This window comes from Tympanuchus pallidicinctus, unplaced genomic scaffold (genome assembly GCF_026119805.1).
Source record: "Tympanuchus pallidicinctus isolate F22 unplaced genomic scaffold, pur_lepc_1.0 scaffold19, whole genome shotgun sequence".
Lineage (NCBI taxonomy): Eukaryota > Metazoa > Chordata > Aves > Galliformes > Phasianidae > Tympanuchus > Tympanuchus pallidicinctus.
Window position 1 is genome coordinate 12,127,962 of NW_026294710.1, and position 15,591 is coordinate 12,143,552.

The following is a 15,591-nucleotide window of genomic DNA, read 5'->3' on the forward strand; positions in this document are numbered from 1 at the left end:
ACTATTAGACATATTATTCAGAGCTTTGGTTTATTGAGCAACAGTGTGTTTTCATAATGTCCTGAAATCGCTCCAGACAGTTTTTATTTATAACCAGTCAAACCTCACTGTGGCATGAAGATCTGAGTTACATGTTTAAATTTGAATTTTATAAGTGCTTTTTTTTTTCAATTTGTGCCCATTGTCACTAGAACGACTAGGGGAGGAGGGTGCCTAGGTTACTAGGAGGTACTTTAATTCAGAGGCATACAGTTATGTCTGATGGGTGAGAACATAAGCTCACGTCTCAGCAGGGTGACAGATGTCAAATGTGGGTTTTCCAATGGCTGCATCCAGAAGCTGCAGAAATCGCCGGGATAGTGCTGGTTTGAGGCTTTGAGTACTGGAAATGGCCATGCAAAAGCAAAGGGTAAAAATAAGACATCTGGGTTAATTTAATATCATACAAGCCAATGTTTTCAGCATAGTTATTTTGGTTGCTGCAAATGTCTGATAATCCATTAAAAATCCTGAGCCAGTCAAATTTTGGTATTCATGAACAACATAACAGTTTTTTAGTGGGTAAGTGTATGTTTGGATCAATAGCAAAAGACATTTTAACTTGGATAACATGTTGGCATAATGGTAATTACAAGACTCTATGAGCATCTGAGCAGTGATTTGGCTAATGGAAAGGCAAGGTTGGTGGTGAGCAGCTCAAATGATTGACCTCGTTTCAACATGCACATTGCATGTCATCCACAAATTTGATTATAAATAAGTACCAGACCTTCCAACAAGCTGTTCTAAGTTTGCTCATTTGGAATAAAAAATGAACAACTTTAGTATGGCTATTCCTAAAGTTTCACATATTCTCTAAAACATTTTGTAGGTAACTGAATACTATACTTGGTATAATCACACATACTGGATTTCCTCCATTAGGTCAGGCAGGGTCGTTTGTCTAGAGAGAAAATGTGGGACAAGGTTTACAGGAAAGTTGCTGGTGGCAAGAAGATGGACATAAATAGTTCTATTTTGGTTCATGCTGTTCATTTGGTTCAAGCCCTTTTCTATATAAAGCACTGATCACCAAAAATTTGCATTTAATTTTTGACAAAATTTTCAATTATTAATATTTATATTAATATTTGTATATTAATATTCCTATTAATCCCTGAAACTATTTGTGTCCTGGATGGAACAAGTAACAACATCAAAACATAACACAACACTTGAAATTATGCTGGAAAATAGTAGGAATCTAGGAAATGAACTCAGAAACTCTTTCTAGGCATTTTCTGACTAGAGAGAAAAAATGAAGACATGATTTTCCTTCTAGAGAAAAAAAAATCTGTATATTTACAGAAACTTTGGAAAATATTTGAAAAAATCAGAGGCACAAAAAGTTGGCTTAAAAAACCCATCAGTATTCACCCAACTGTATTTAGCTGTTCAGAATAAATGGTATTTGGTTTAAAATTTATGAGGCTATGCCTCCTTTCGGAATACTTTCAGTGGATGGTGTGAGAAGGTGGTATTAATTCTTTATTATGTTAAAGAAAATAACACTTGCGACACAAGATCTTAATTTACGTGCTTAATGTATGTGTCTAGGGTCATGGGAGTTTCAATAGGGCCCAGAATATTGTAGGTACTCTGGAAAACCATGGAATTCCCCTACATAGTACAACATCTACGCTGATCTCATGAGGATTCCTTGGTTAACTTATGGCTTCTCACGTAGCTATAGACACGAACATATGGGCAAATGAATCAAACTCAAAAGGTTACAGTCAGCTCCTTAGACCTTAAATGTCGAGAACAGAGAAGTAATTGGTGCATTAGGTATGTAGTTTCCTAGTACAGCCAGGGGAGAGGCAACAGGGGAATCAGTGACTCCTGCATGGGTGCAACAGAATCATAGAATCATAGAATCATAAAATTGCAAGGTTGAAAACGACCTGCAAGGTCATCTAGTTGAACCATCCTCCCACTATCATTGCTACCACAATCCTCTAAACCATATCTCATAGCTCCTCATCCAGACACCTCCTGAACACTGCCAGGGACTGCGACTCCACCACATCCCTGGGCAGCCACTCCAGTGCCTGACCACTCTCTCAGAGAAAAAGCTTTTCCTTATGTCTAATCTAAATCTTTGGTACAACTTGCGGCCATTTCCTCAAGTCCTGCTCGTTGCCTGGGAGAAGAGGCCAAACCCCTCCTCATCACAGCCTCCTTTCAGGAAGTTGTAGAGTGCAATGAAGTCTTCCCTGAGCCACCTCTTCTCCAGACTGAACAATCCCAGCTCCCTCAATAGCTCCTCATAAGCCTTGTGCTCCAGACCCCTCACCAATTTTGCTGCCCTTCTCTGGACACGCTCCAGGACCTCAGTGTCTTTCTTGTAGAGGGGGCCCAAAACTGAACACAATGCTCAAGGTGCAGCCTCACCAGTGCTGAGTACAGGGGGATGATCACCTCCCTGCTCCTGCTGGCCACACTATTTCTAATGCACGCCAGGATGCCATTGGCCCTCTTGGCCGCCTGAGCACACTGTCGGCTCACGTTCAGCCAAGCATCAACCAACACCCCCAGGTCCCCTTCCTCTTCACAGTTATCCAGCCACTCATCCCCAAGCCTATGACGCTGCATGGGGTTGTTGTGGCCAAAGCGCTGGACATGGCACTTGTCCTTGTTGAACCTCATCCCATTCGCATCAGCCCAGTGATCCAGCTTATCCAGATCCCTCTGAAGGGCATCCCTACCCTTAGGCAGATTGACACTACCTCCTAACTTGGTGTCATCTGCAAACCTACTGAGAGTACACTCAATCCCCTCATCTAGGTGATCAATAAAGATGTTAAACAAGATGGGCCCCAGTACTAACCCCTTGGGGACACCATATGTAACAGGTCACCAGCTGGACTTACTCCATTAACCACTAACTATTGGGCACAGCCCTCTAGCCAGTTCCTTACCCAAAGAAGAGTATACTTGTCCAAGAAGAGTATACCTGTCCAAATCCCAAACAGTTTTTTAAATACTAGCAACTCGATGAAACAATATATATAAAAGTGAAATCTTAATTCCAAGTCCAATCCTAATCAAAAGCTTGCTGCAAAACAGATTTAATTATTTGCCTCAGTGTTTTCACTATTCGCAGGCAAGAATGATAATAATAATGATAAAAAAAATGTCATGCACATTGTTAAACTCGGGAACAGTAGATGTGCCTACAATGTAAAACTGATTTGTAGTCTATAGCAAAACAGTAGATGGAAGAAGTTGTTTTCAAGCACAGATTTGCTTTGGCACAAATCTAAGTAGCTTTTCTGTTTGGAACACTATCTGAACAGTCATGTTTCCATTGTGATTGTTATGCAAAGCCCAAAGCACCCAAATGCTAAGTCTATTGTTTTTACTCATCTGATAACAGTTTCCACATTTCCATCAGTCCTATATTTTGTCTTATGTCTAACATATGTTCATGACACTGAGTTCATAATGATCAGCAGTAAAAAAAATGATTATTACTAACAGTAGACAGAGGAGAGATAGCATCAAAATATATTTTGGTCAAAATCTGTGTTGTTCTGGTGCCCAAAGTCTGGGCTTATGAAAAGAATAACATTCCTATTTAGTAAGTTACATTAACAACAAAAAGAAGTATATGAATAAAACAACACATTCATAGATCATATTTGATCTATAATAACATAGGGTTGAGAAAACACTGTCTAGTCTGCTTAAAAATCTGGACATGCTGCTGTGCACTCACAAGTATATCAAGCAGGAAATGATGGAAAGCTCCACTGATCTCAAATAATACAATTGTTTTTCATTTTCTAATAAAATATCTTCATAGTGAGGAACCAGAAAGGCATTGTTCAATAAGCAGTGTTGCTGTGAAGGCATGAAATATGTCTCTTTGCTACTAATGTAACATTAAAGATTAAAAATGTTTATTACCTGTAATTCTTCTGTTAATTGTTTTATGTAGAGAAAAATAGAAGTTGCTACCTTAATTTTTAAAAAGAATCACAATGTGCATTCATAGTTGAGAGCAGAGTGTTGAGGCTACAAAAATTATGAAATGATGCATTCCAGTGAAAGAACTTTCAAGCCCTTAGGGTCAACAAACAGCATTAATTCAAGAAATTAGATACAAAATTTAACTTTTTCATGGTAATAATGATTTCATAAAGAAAAACTTGTTAGTAGAGGTGACAAATATGAAGTTCTATTGAACATTTAAATTCAGGAATCTTAGTATGTGCCCCTGGGATATATTTACACAGCCAATGACTCCCTGATGTTATTAAGTAATTTATTTGAGAAAGTCTCCATTCATGAGTTTACATAAGAACAATATCAGGTTTACAAAGGCTTGTATTGTCAGTTTAGCAAATACCTAATTCACAGTGACTTTTTCTTAAGATTTTCATTAGCTTGTTCAATATTATTTGATCATTTAATGTCAGTTTCGTAAGATCATAATTTCCCCTATATGAAAAGAGGAAATTAAATGGAGAAATAAATTAAAGAGTGAACTAAACTTAAATTTAAATCAGCTTCACCGTAAAAGAGAGGAAAGCAGTGTCAGTGCTTGTGATTACGCTTTGCCTGCATGCAAATTATCTACCTTTGGTAACCTGAGACTTTGTTGTATTGTATTTCTGTGCCCACAGTGCCAAAAATAATCTGTAATGTTGCATATGGTTACATTTGGGCTTGATCTATGATGTGACAGTATCAACCTATGGCAGCATTAGTTGAAGAGGTCACCAATTATATAGGCATTCAGATGAAAATACCTTAGATCTCTTTTGATTTCCGTGCCAATTTGTACTGTAATCTAATGCCTCCAGCTATTGTTGCATGCAATGTGCAGATATAACAAAAGATGACAATTCCTGCATCAAGGACTAGAGAGGATATGACAGAGGGGAGTAGAACAGGATCCCTTCATGCTGAAAATAAAGCTGGTCAAAACTGTCAACAGAATATTTATCTTCTTGTGGAAAGCGCTGATTCATCAGTACAGAACTATTTCCCAGGAAATGTGTTGATTTTGCTCAACTTGCTAATGAAATACAGATAAGCCTTGAATCTTCATTGTCTCCTGGCTAGGTCATTCACTGACATTCCATGGTCCCTGAGCACCATCACAGGGCTATGCTGGTGGAGGTCTTATTCAGTGAGTGATTGAAATTACAATTGGTTCCTTCTACAACCTGACTCTGACACTTTTTTCCTTCCCAGGATGGTATTTACTCTCCCTCAGTGAATTTCCTGCACTCTGCTAAGAACGCAGACATCACTCTTTCTGTTTGTATATGTTCTATCCAAACTGCGTGAGAAATCTGCACCAAAACTTGCCTCTGTTCCTTCCTATATACTTCATTTCTTGAATCCTAAGCCAGTTGAAACTTAAAGGATCTGTGTGTTTAATATTTTTCTCCTAACCTATCTTTAACCTTAGGACAAAAGCAGCATTCAAATCTAAGGCAATATTACAGCATTTACTAATTTGTGTCACATCTGATTCCACTGTTAGCTGCCTTAAGAATCTGCATCTAAGAAACAAGAAGGCAAAAATATTTTTCAAGGTAACATCTCCCATGAGAAATGGAATACAGCTTACAAATAAAATATACAGACTTAAGCAACAACAATCTTTACTAAAGGTTGTCTTCCCCCATACTTAGACCACTATTTGATCTTTCACTTTTGTTCTTTACCGAATATGTGTATATATAATGGTTGTGAACAGGTACAGACAAGATACAATTCACATAGTTGAATTTACTAACATTAGAAGCACTCATTTGTAGTTTTGTACAGAGGTTCTCCAATATGTTAAGGAATTCTGAAATGCAGGACTCCAATCTATGTAAAAATAATCTCTATTAGTAAAGAAGGATAGTCACTGGATTGGAGTGGATACTCTAAGAGAAGTCTTGAGGCCAGAAAAGTAATAAACTTGGAAACAACTTTCTTATAAGTTAGAAGCTCTCCAGTAAGGAGGTTCTTACCTGAAAATTGAGAATAGATATGAGAAATAGCAAAGTTAGGCAAGGGTACATAAGCAGAAAATTATGATACTGTTTACACCAAAATCTTGACATCACACATTAGAAACTGTGTTAAAGTAATATGAGGCTCATATAGTTGGCTTGGGTCTACCTCCTATCATCACTTTTTAGAAGGGAACAGGTTGTCCAGAGAAGTTGTGGATATACCCTCTCTGAAGGTGTTCAAGGCCAGGCTAGATGGGGCTTTGAGCAACCTAGTCTAGTGGGAAGTGTACCTGCCTATAGCAGGGGACTCTTGGAACTAGTTGATCTTAAAGGCCCCTTCCTAACCAAATCATTTTGTGATTCTATAATTCTGGGATAAGTATGTTGCTTTTTTGGCAATGTGAATTCAGAAAACCATGGCAAAAGAGAAGCTGATGTAGTAGGGTAGCATATGAGTAGAAAAGGAAGAACATCCATAATGCTTTAGTGTAGCATTAGTAACAGATTTGGTAACTGGATAATACAAAAACACAGAGGAGATTTCAGATATTGAAACTCTGAAGTTTGACTGCATAGAATTAAGGTTTAGTAAGAGAAAAAAAAAAGCAGTTAGTGATGATTTCCAGATACAGACATGAGAGAAAAGAGGGGTTTAGCAGTATCATCTTAGAAAGGAAGTGGGTAGGATGAAGTGTTAGGAAGTAAATAAAAAAGTTTTAGTATATGTAGTGCTTAGAAGTAAGTTAAAATCATCAGGAAAAAACAGCATCTACATGACTAATGTGATAAAAACTAGAACTAGTATTTTGTGTAGTCAAACATTTGTAAAACTGAAGGTTACTGCACAAATAGAAGAGAAAGTCTGGGTTCAAACAATATTTTGGAGCACAGAAAGGTTTATTCTATGTACTGTCGCAGAATGTGTGCTCTCCATAGGAAGTGCCGCCCTATGTAGTCCTGTTTTATGTTCAAGCAACTTCGTTTAGAATATTTGATAGAAAGATATAAAAACCCATACTTCTCTTCTTCAAGTCTAAAGGTTAGCTCTTTATGGTACTGGTGGTGTTTACTACCTTTCTATTATCATCTTTAAAAATCAGCAGTCTTTTAAAATTAAGTCTTTTTTTATTATTCTTAAATGACAGTTGGATACTATGCTAGAAGAACATATTTACACTATCTTGTTATTCTGACTGGGTTGTAAGGAGCTGCTTCTCAGGCTCAAGTTAATAGGATTGAATTAAATGGAGGACAGTGGGTTGTCACATCTCTATCCAAAAAAAAAACCTCTTTACAGAGGTCCCTGATTGTGAAGAACATTGCTATCAAAAAACCAAGGTGGTTACATGTTACGTGGAGGAGGACAGTATTTTCATTTCTGTTTCTATTTCAGGATGAGAAAAAAGCCTGAAATGGTGCCAGAACTGAATTGTTTCTGTGAAATTGCTGAAATTTTTTTTATAGTGCTGTTCTTCCACGTCACACTGAGACATTCACAGATCACAAGATAAGGTAGAAGAGTTACAATTCCTACTGATGAGATAAAGCCACAGAAAGAGGGAGTAATTTAGCAGTATATATTGGATTTAAATAACAGCCATGAAGACAGTATCCTTAAACTTCCATGGTGCCTATATCAACTCCTGAAGTTCTGTTTTGACTATTGCTACTATTATATGATAAAATTCACAACTTAGGCTCTCAAGTTCTCAGAGAAAATGAAGCATTTCCTATATCCTCCATAGCTGTGGGTTTAGACAACATACATCTTGCCTCCCAGGCAACAGGAATCAAATGCATCTTTACTGTTCTGTTTCTTATTAAAACACTGTGTATCATATGCTACTTTCAGCAACCTTCCAGTACATTGGCAGTTGACAAAGAGGAAGCACTACAACTCAATATTTCACAGCAGTAAATTTTACTCTTTGTTAGCAAATGAAATCGTACAATATACTATTAAACAATTACATCAAACTGACTTCTTAATAGTTGCCTATAGTATTCGTTTTTCTTTTTTAAAGCAGGCTTGAAAATTGCCCAGGAAATATTACTGCTAGGGAAAGATAAAGAAAATGTATTCCTATTTCTTAAAAGTAAGACAGATAGGTCATACATAAAATTTCTTTAGCTTCAGATAAAACAAAAACACATCAGACTCACTAGACAGGGATGTGTAACTTCTTGTATTCTTTCCTAACTAAATTGCCAATTGCTCAACATCTGAAAAAAAAAAAAAAACAACAAACCAAAACTGAACAGACACAGCACATATATTTGTACTAAAGCTCTTGAAAACTGCTATTGTTGACCTATTGTTGACTTCTGTTGAGTTAACCAAAGTTTGGCTTTGCGGGATTGTTTCCTTTGGGGGCAAGTAATTAATGTGGAACAGGGATATTTTTTAATATAAACTTGCTTCTTACTTTAGAAATGCGTACACAAATGTTAATTTCCAGTACATAAAGGGATAACGGTAATAAGGGTTCTGGTTTTTTTTCAACTCCCAAGTCTACCACTCCAGAAGTATTTATTAAAAAGGCTTCCTTGTTTATTCTTCTTAAAAACAGAACTTCATTGTATTCAGCAAACTGACAATAGGTAAACAGGTAAAATATCTTTGAGACCACCTTACAAATTTTCCCTCAACCCAATAAAAAGGGCTACCTTACTAGAAGACTTTAAATAAAATCAATCCCAGCAACTTGGGATTTGCAGCTGGTGCACAATTAATTCATTCGGAGAGCCAATGTAGATGATATAGTGTTTATACTTAGGATGAATTTTCCAAAACCTTTCCTGCGATAATGAGTATTATTAGATCACTTTTCCATATTGTTTTATATATATAAAATGCTCCTTGACCTGTATTTTCTGAATGTGTGTTTTATTCTGTCCTCACCTCTGTTACATATGTAGAAATCTGACCTCAGTACATAATGAAGAGAAAAAAAAAGCCATGAATCACAATTACCTGAATTTTCAAGTAACTCTACAGAGATATTATTTTGTCTTTGCTATTTTCTAGCAATATAGCTGTGAATTTCCCAGAACAGTGAAAGAAAAGTGATACAGCTACATGTGTCGTGAATAGGCTATGAAGGTAAAATTGGCAAAACAAACATACACAAAAACATAGAAAATATTCAGACTTTGTTAGCTTGATAATCAAAGATATACATGATATTCATCCAGTCACAATTCATATGCAACAGAAGTGACAAAGCTTTCCTGGAAATTATTTTGTCCTCTGCTGCTATTAGCAACAGTCAATAATTGAAACAATGATCCTGAAATCAGGTTGGTTGACACAGATTCCTGTTCCCATGCAAGTTGAAACCACATGACTGCAGACAAATTTCCATACCCTGACTGTAGTTGAAATTGACATGTTCTGTTATTTTCATCTGCATCATTTTGAAAAGAAGCATGTGCTCATATACATGAATACATATAGTTTAAGAGAAAATATTGATGCTGATCTCCAGCCATGACATTTTATATAGAGGGAACAAAAATGCAAGTGGAAAGAACAAATCACGTTCATTCAAAGGATGTCTGAATATGGTCCTCAGCAATCTGCTCACAGTAGGTGCCCCTGCCAGAGGAATTCTGTAATGACTAACATGATGCTTATTTCAGATTCTTGAGCAACACAAGAGGCTACACTTCATTTTATGATCTTTCAACCTGTGAAAGCAAGTCTTTCTGATACTGTGTGTTTGGTGGAAGTGGTTGTGGAACTTATGTCAGAACAACCAAAATAACACCTGGGAGTCCATTTAAGATAACAAAATTCATAGTATGAGTCTGGAGTATTTGTACCACTGTGACAGAATTTGTGTCACAAAGGTTTATTGGTCCAAAAAACTCCTGCAGTGATCGCTAGGGTTTCCAGGCAAAGAGTGAGAAAACAAAAAGCCTTACAGTGGCATGTGTTTACAAGAACGTCATATTTTTAGCAAGGCACTAGTATGTTATTCAAGGAAATTAACTATGATTTATAGCAGCTACTAAATAAGACAAAACTTGTTTAATATATCTTAGCATTAAGTATCTCTGCATTAGTTGTCTTTAAAATTTGTTCCATTTGTTACCTAACAAGGTATGCTCAATTACTATTTTTATCCAGTTCATTGCTTGATTCCATCTGTCCTTTCAAAATTAGCTTGTCTAATCAGAATCCACTTTTGCTGGTAGTTCATTTCAAATAAAAAGGAGGTATTCTTGTTTACTGAGAAAGTAATTGCATTATAATTTTGAAAAGAAAGAAATATGAATTGTAATAAATTATTTCTTAAGAATTACATGCATACATGAAAATCAACACACCCCAAAGAAATTAAAAACTCTAATGAATGAAAAGAATATATAAATAGATTCTATAAATAGAATATGCAACTGGAAAGAATCATTAATCATTCTAACTTACCTACTCCTTTTTTCTCAGATGAGAAGAGCTGTATATCTGACAAAAGAAGAAAAGATTTATGTATCCACTAAGTGATGGTCAAATAAATATTTATAACAGTTATCATTAATCTTCTAGCTTTTCAGCCCTTGCAACTAGTAATTAAACTTCTTTTTTTTAAATAGAAAGAAAGAGAAAAGAGTAAAATTTAAGTTCAATTTGGGCGTTCACTATTACATTTCAGTTACTGATTAAATTGTGTTGATAATGTTTGCGTGATTGCAGGAAGACTCTAGTAAAGTTGTATGCATTCATGCATTTTTAGGTGAAGGAGTGAACTCAGAAATTGTGTTTAAAAGCCTGGACACAGGCTTCCTTCCTTCCTTCCTTCCTTCCTTCCTTCCTTCCTTCCTTCCTTCCTTCCTTCCTCTCCTTCTCTCCTCTCTCTCTTTCTCTCTTCCTCCCTACTTTTTCTCTCTTTCTCTCTTTCTCTCTTTCTTTTTTTGTATAATTAACTAATATTTTATTGCTAAACTTGTTTCATAGATAAAACAAGGAAAACAACTAAAACAAATCAGCAATACAAGAATTATCTGAAAGACGATAAGACATGTAGCAAGGAATAAAAAAAAATAAGTAAAAGTAAGACTATAAGAATTGGAAACAAGATCTGGTAACTAAATTATAATCTTATAAATTTATTATAATCTTATATAATAAAGAGCAGAAAAATAGAATAATTTGAAATTATGAGGTTCTTGAAAAAACTTGGCTCGTACCTGTGCAAGTGGTTAACAACTTGAGATCGATTTGTAGACCTAGCAAAGAAAAGTACAAAAGAAAATTATATACTCAAGTGAGAGAAATGGTTGAAAATTTACACCGATTTAACCTGTCTTTATTTACCTGAAAACTATTCAGATTTTCCTTGTTTTTTTTTGAATTGCTTTGAAAAATGATTTTTGTGATAAAAACTCATCTTCTGATCCTTAAATTGCATATTTGGAGCCTGAAGTGATAACGATTTGAGATTAAAGAATGCAGTTGGTATCTTGGTACCAAATAGTTTGTTTATTATGTAGTTCAGTGAGTGAGTACACTGAAATTTTGTACAGGGAGAATGAAAAATGTAATTGACAAAATCTTAGAATAGAGATGAAAGCAAAGAGCACCTGACTTGGAAAATGCCAAATTATCCATGTAAGTGTGTCAGTAAAAGGAAGTTTACAAATGACAGATGGTGGAATATGCATTAAACAATGGCCAAGATAAAGATTATTATCATTTCCATAAAGCACAGTGCTAAAAGCATATGTACAGTGTAACACAAATTCTCTCAGCAACTTCAAGAAGTTTATTTACATGCTCAGAAGAAGACTTATAAGTGAGAATACAAAACCATTAGGCAGATTCTAGATGCCATTTACTACTCACTCAATATTTCCACTCCAAACTGAGGAAGCTAATAATACTGCCCTACCATGAACATTCACCTCTGATGCCTAGGGCCAATATAATAAAATACGAGGCATTATTTACGGAGCAGCTCTTGTGTTTTATTGAAGTTGAGAACTGGAGTTCTGATTAAACCTCTGCCAACGGTCATTTTGGAGGATTATTACTGTAATATGGGTGAACTATTTGGACTAATCTGGACTATTTGGATAGGAGTGACTAAAAATCACTGTGGTCTGGTTAACACAAAATATTTTTAAGACTTTATCTGCATTTAACAAAAGAAAAATAGCATTGCACCTGTTCTCCAGCTTCACATCAGAGGATAAAGAAGTTTAACAGTGATGCATAGTTACTCAGGATGCCCTACTCACAAGCAGTGGATTTTTGATTTAGCACAAAAACATAAACCTACGTTAACATGCTTTCAGTGAACACCAGCTAAATGCTAGGGCTAACAGACCCCAAAAATGATCAAAATAAATTGTGAGCAGTCTAAAAAATGTCTGGTGCTTTACTATTTGAGATAAATTGATCCAGATTGAAAATGTAAAAACAGAAGTGGGAGTACCAAGGAATTATTTTGTAACATTTCTAATGCTCTGCTTTTTTCTTGGAGTATAGTTGTAATGAAGTTGGTCTAAAATATGTTTCTACTTCTTCCACTTGTGACCTGATTCAAGGAGAAAAAGGCCATGTAAGCACTGAAAGTGGTTTTATGCTCATTTGAATCCCAACATTTGAGCTAAAAATCCTGAAAAGGCAATTGAAACTTCAAAATTATTGCCATATAATATTTCTTAAACTGATTTAAAACTCTCTCTCTCTCTCTCTCTCTCTGTCTCTCTCTCTCTCTCTCTCTCTCTCTCTCTTTTTAAAGGTATTTTGGTAAAAATAAATAAGTGTTAGGAATGAAGACAATTCTTAACTCATGTCATGTAAGCTACAAATAATAGAGATGGGAAACTACTTCTGGTGTGATGTCAATGAGTTGTTTCCTCCTTTATTAATTAAGCAAGCCATGAACCAAGAAACACATTTTTCCTCTCTACAGGCTGTTCACTTCATGTATATTCATTTTTGACCTTTCCCATGCGTCTCATCTCTGTCTGTGTCCTGTCATCTAATGCAAGATCCATCCTCTGCATTGACTCTCCATAAAGAACCAGATCATCAAATGGGTTCTTCTGTGCAAACTCAGTGGAGGTTAAGCTGAGTTAAAAACTTCTTGAAAAAACTGCTCCCTTTTGGGTCAGTATACATCTTTGAGAGAATTACATTAGAAATGGGATGAGAAAATAATTTAAATCATTTATTTATTTTCTAAAAATTTAAACTAAGGATGTATATATGTTGAGTGTACATAAACAAATTAGCAACTCTGGACAGTACAGGGCTTTGAACTCTTTTTGGGAAGCAACTGTGTTACAAGTTGACTTGCATGCCTACTACACTTAGAAAAAAATGATATTCTTTTCCTGAATGCAGAATATTCTTTGAAAAAAAATTAATCAAACCTGTGACTCACTCTGTGAACTTTCTCCATTTTGTAGATTTAGAATCTTTAAAATCAACATTTAAATCATTTTAATTTGGCCTTTCTTTGCAAAGTACATGTATTCAAAATTCTGCATGAAGATGAGAGTTTGAAGTCCAGCACTAAATCTTCTAAATTGTCCAGCATTATGATTTTTTTTCTTGGGCTTTCTTTGAGTAGAAAAATTCTTGACTGAAAAGTTCTGGTTTTCGGCAGCTCTTCATAGTCCAGCAAAGGTCAAGGTTTTGCTCAAAACTGGATAAGGTCATCAGTCCAGGAATAAAAAAACAGTATGTTATTACAAAATATAAATTGCCCAGTAACAAACCAGGAGCTTTAAACCTATAAAGCTTAGGGCTCTAACATACCTTCCTACAGGCTTTACTTTACCAGTGAATTTTGTAAGATCTTCCTTTCTATATCTCTTTCTTCAACAATTTATTCTTATGCCAGGTAAGATTTAAGTTTTTCCTTTTCAGAGCCCTTAAAGCTACATAAAGTTCAGAGGCATAACTTGTTAGCTAGCTTAGGCTACAGACATTTCCATATGACGCTTTGGTTTGGCATCTTGTTCATTAGTAGCTGAACTCCCCCTCCAGTTAAGTGAAAGTTCCTACATGTGAGATGCATTGTAACACCCACACAGCGACTATTCCACCTGAGCTTTTTTGTTACATTTCTTAGATTTTAGTTTGCAAATCTTTGATGCAATTTAATTATTAAATTACGTAATTCATACAATCCCAGAAAAAGAAAGAATAAGGTTCAAGATAATCTCTGAAGTCATCTAGTCTAGTGTAGTCAAGTGTTCACACATTGTTTCTCACTGTGAATGGTAGTTCTTTGATAATTTTCCACCTAATGTGACTCTAAGCACATTCATCGCTTCTTGTGAATGTGAAGTGAAACTTCTTAAGCCATCTCCACGTTGATTTAAGACTGTTTGTTTTACAAATGAGATAAGACTGGAGCATGTAGATCGTCAGATAATAAGCATCAGCTGAGAAATTTATCAGCTGACTGCAGTTACTGAAGCACTTGCAGATATACATGCATATCCATAACATGCACCTAGGGAGTTTGAGGATGAGCTCTAAGGCTATATATAAGCAACTTTATAGCACTAATAATTGATAGCTGTTAAAGGTTAAGCACTTGGAATTACGGTGATACATCCCTTTATACTTTACTTAACTAATTGAAGTTGGTTAATTTAACAATTTCGACATCTTGAGAGAAATAACGTGTACTGTGCTGCTTGGCATCGTGTTGACACTGGAAATGGGTTATACATCTTCTGCTCCATATTAACAGGAGTATGTTTTGGACACAATTGCCATTAACAATTATGTAGCTTGTTTTCTGGGGGGGGAATTTTTTTCTTTTTTAAAGTTCTGCTTTCTTGACTTGAGCAAGGAACTTGAGCATGTTGTCTATGCTTACAAATATATGAGGTCCAAGAAATTAAATAAAATTGAAGTATTTTAATTATTGATTTAGATATTTGTTTCTCTGTGCAAAATACAAAATATTTCACAGATGCAAAAGTGGAAGACAGAAATGCACAAGTCTCTTTCACATTCAAAGCAAACATACCAGAGTCACAAAATCAGACTGTTTTGCTCATTACTAGAATTTTGGAGAACTAAATTTCTTTAATATTGGTACATGGAAGTAGGGTTACAAGCCATACATATCCTTGAATAGTTAGTTGGTTAGTTGGCTAGTTTAAGTATCTAAAAATTAGATGGATTTACATATATCTGGCTAACTGTGTTGGGTTCAGAAAGACAAGGATGAATTCAAAACTGGGTACTCAGAAATAAATCTGTCTGGAGAATGATGTTGTAAAGAAATGAATCTAAATTCTAGCAAGGCTGATCTTTAAAACTATTCTGATCTTCCCATGATTCGTCAATGTATTTATCCTTGGCATTCTGGTGGATTTGGACATATTGCATATGGTCCCACGTGGTACCTTTGGAAATCTGATTTGCATATCATGATACTTATGTAAGATGTTTGAAGATTTTTCAACAGGAAGAATGTGACTGCTGGAGGAATGTGCAAAAGTATTAGTCTTCCATGCAATATATTCTGTAAAATAAGACCTACGTGCTCATAAAACTAAAGTACATTTTCCCAGTGTTTATTTGCACTGCTTACTGTTGGGTACCATTTTCTAA

At 35.5% G+C, this 15,591-nt stretch overlaps 1 protein-coding gene across 1 annotated transcript in view; it reads right to left on the reverse strand.

The window, feature by feature from the left end:
• CELF2 (CUGBP Elav-like family member 2) overlaps nucleotides 1-15,591 on the reverse strand; it is a 555,355-nt gene that overhangs the window by 436,238 nt on the left and 103,526 nt on the right. The window contains exons 2-3 of the mRNA XM_052681218.1: nucleotides 11,193-11,231; nucleotides 10,435-10,470 (exon numbers count right to left, since the gene is read on the reverse strand). The gene's annotated coding sequence lies outside the window, so the exon portion shown is untranslated. The remainder of the gene's footprint in view (nucleotides 1-10,434; nucleotides 10,471-11,192; nucleotides 11,232-15,591) is intronic.